The sequence below is a fragment of the Cajanus cajan genome, chromosome 1, assembly GCF_000230855.2.
Source record: "Cajanus cajan strain Asha chromosome 1, NIPB_CcT2T_4, whole genome shotgun sequence".
NCBI classification, from domain to species: domain Eukaryota; kingdom Viridiplantae; phylum Streptophyta; class Magnoliopsida; order Fabales; family Fabaceae; genus Cajanus; species Cajanus cajan.
This window is the reverse complement of record NC_138517.1, coordinates 58,154,334-58,157,544: the sequence shown is the minus strand read 5'-3', so window position 1 is coordinate 58,157,544 and position 3,211 is coordinate 58,154,334. Positions and strand designations below refer to the sequence as shown.

The window sequence follows — 3,211 nt, the reverse complement described above, 5'->3', positions numbered from 1 at the left end:
TGGGGTTCTCGTGCTCCCTCCAGTGGGAAATCCAAAAATATTATTGAACTGAGCCAGGGTTAATTCGTGTTCTTAGTTAAACATACGGAAAGAAATCAAACCTTCAGAACAATTTGGCCCAGATAATATTTCCGTGTGGAGAGAGCTCAAGAACTCAAGAACTAGTCGAGGATAAACAACATCATTATGCACGGTAGCAAAGGTTGTCCACCCAATGTTAGTTAACATGAAATTGATATCAGCACGTAAACCCAACTTATGAATAAATAGGAAGTCGAGATACCTGGTAGGATGGATAGTGCGGAAGCGTAATACCTCGTTCTGCTCACGCTGTTCATCGTTCCGATAGAACCTCGGAGGAAGGTGCGGAATTTCACTTGCTTCTTCCTCGTAACTGTGGGTATCGGAAGCGGTGGAGGACGAACCAACGGTACGGGTGCGCTTGGGAGCCATGGATGAACGGAAGGAGTGAATGTGGGAGGAAGAGGGAAGAAGAGGAAGAAGAAGTGAGAAGCTAGGGTTTGGGAGAGAAGAAAAGAGAGAATGGGCAGAGTTCGTAAGTTTGAGAGAAGTGAGAATGTAAAAGGAGGGGGAAAAATATATAAGGGAAAGGGGAATTTCAAAAATCACGGGTTGTATCGGTTGAGCCTCAGCAGGGAATCACGGGCGTGATTGGAAATCACGGCCGTGATTCTCTTTGTGAGTTTTCAAAAATTCAAACAGAGGAGATCACGCCCGTGATTTATAATCACGGTCGTGATTCTCTCTGGAGGTTTCCAAAAAATTTTCCAGAGAAGATCACGCCCGTGATTTAGAGTCACGGTCGTGATTCTCTCTGGAACTCTGAATTTTTTTTTTTTTTTTTTTTTTTTTGGAATAAAATTAATGAAATGCGTACATCCTCCTAACCCCAATCTGTTGAAGGCTCAAGAAGACTTTCTACTAGAGGATCTTTTTCTTTACACGGGGGACTTGAATCGATCAAGCAAGCATAATTAGGTTGAATCCCCTCAAGATCTATGTGCTTTCCTCCAACTAGAAAATTCTCCAAGGGATCCCTCAAAATAGATCTCATGACTTCTTCCTCCATGTCTTTAGGCAATATATCAACCCTGCAGCAAATATTTTCAAGAGAAGGTTGTCTAACAGATTTAGCAATATTAAATTCCATTGTTTCATCATTAATGGATAAGGACAATTTTCCATGTTTGACATCTACTATCACGCCTGCTGTAGCCAAAAATGGTCTACCTAGTATGATTGGTATTTGTTTGTCCTCTTCCATTTCTAAAACAACAAAATCTCCCGGAATTAAAAATTTACCTATCTTAACTGGAACATCTTCTAAAATTCCTATGGGATATTTTATAGATCTATCTGCTAACTGGATTGACATTGCTGTAGGCTTTAATTCTCCCATATCTAATTTCTTGCAAATTGATAAAGGCATTAAACTGATACTTGCCCCAAGGTCACATAAGGCTTTTTCAAACCTTAGATTTCCAATGAGACAAGGTATAGAGAAACTACCAGGATCCTTATGTTTTTTGGGCAAATTATGATGGATCAATGTAACAGTCTCTCTATCATCCAATTTCCTTCGGTTAGCTAAAAGATCCTTAAGAAATTTAGCATATGTAGGCATCTGTTGTAGAGCTTCTACAAATGGAATGTTTACATACACTTGTTTGATCATATTTAAAATTTTTTCAAATTGTCTATCAAGTTTAGTCCTTACTAACCTTTGAGGAAAAGGAATTGGGGGGTGATAAACAGTTTGAGGCTTTGATGAAGATACTTTTTCTTTTTCTAATCTCTCTTTTTTAGGTTTTTCAACCATAGGAGAAGCGTCTTCATCAGTCTCAATATTATCATTTTGATTAGACACAGGACTGTCTAATTTCTTCCCACTCCTTAAAGTAACAGCATTAACATTTTCAGCTGGGTTTGCAACTGTTTTACCTGGGAACTTACCTGGAGAATTGTTTGAACTAGGCATCAACTGTGCAATTTAATTTTCCAGCATCTTGTTGTGGAGAGTAATATTCTCAACCTTGACAGCAAGGTTTTGAATAGAATTTGCCATTGAATCATTGGTCTGTTTTTGATTAGTGACAAAATTCTCCATAAGGTTTTCTAATCTTGAAACACTTTGTTGAATTGAGGGTGTCTGTACTGGATTTCCTTCCCCATTAATGAAGTGATTGGACGGACGGAAATTAGGTTGCTGATTGCTACTTCCTTGAACTGGGTTATTCTTCCAAGAAAAGTTAGGATGATTCTTCCAACCAGGGTTGTATGTGTTGGAATATGGATTACTCCTCTCTCTTCGAGGAGTGTCATAGAAATTATGAGAAGATACCACTTGTTCAGTAGTATCTTCTTTTTCTCCAGTAAAAATTGAGGTACAATCTACTGCAGTGTGCCCTTGTTCCCTACAAAGGTCACATACTTGATTTGTAGCCACTGAATTAACCTTAGCTTTTTCCATCTTGTCTAATCTTTGATTAAGAGTATCAAATTTTGCTAAGAGTAACTCAATATTGTTCACTTCATATCGCCCCGGAGTTCCTTTCCTTGCTGTGACTTCTCTTTCACTGTATTGGCTGTGATTTGAGGCTACATTTTCCAAAATAATCATGCAGTCATTAATAGGTTTCCCCATGAAAGATCCTCCAGCTGCTGAGTCTAATATCATGGTGCTTTGTTGGTCCAATCCTTCAAAGAAAAATTGGATGGTAAGCCAACGGTTGAAGCCATGTTGTGGGCATGCTTGAAGATATCCTTTGAACCGCTCCCATGCTTCATAAATAGTCTCTCCAGTGCCTTGTTGGAAATTAGTGATTTTCTTCCTCAATTCTTTAGTTTTAGAAGGAGGAAAGAATTTCTCTAGAAAAGCTCTTTCACATAATTCCCAAGTTGCTATCTTTTCTCTAGGCACTGTTCTTAGCCACACCTTTGCCTTATCTCTCAAGGTGAGTGAGAATAAGCGGAGTCGCATTCCATCAGAAACTTCATCATCAAATTGCTGGGTCTCACAGATTTCCAAGAACCCCTCTAAGTGGTCATTAGGATCTTCTGATGGTAGTCCTCCAAAGGTGTTCTGTTTGAGCATATTCACCAGAGAAGCTGGTACAGTAGCTCCAGTTTGCATCTCCCCTCCAGGTATCCCACGAGCTACGGGTGCAGAGTAATCCCGAAGCGGTAAATT

At 39.4% G+C, this 3,211-nt stretch overlaps 1 non-coding gene across 1 annotated transcript; it reads left to right on the top strand.

Annotated features, from left to right (window-relative positions):
• The first annotated feature begins 2,753 nt into the window (after nucleotides 1-2,753).
• On the top strand, nucleotides 2,754-2,860 carry LOC145954000 (small nucleolar RNA R71). Its single transcript, XR_014431212.1, has one exon. It is a non-coding gene; the product is annotated as a small nucleolar RNA R71 (small nucleolar RNA).
• Nucleotides 2,861-3,211: the final 351 nt, after the last annotated feature.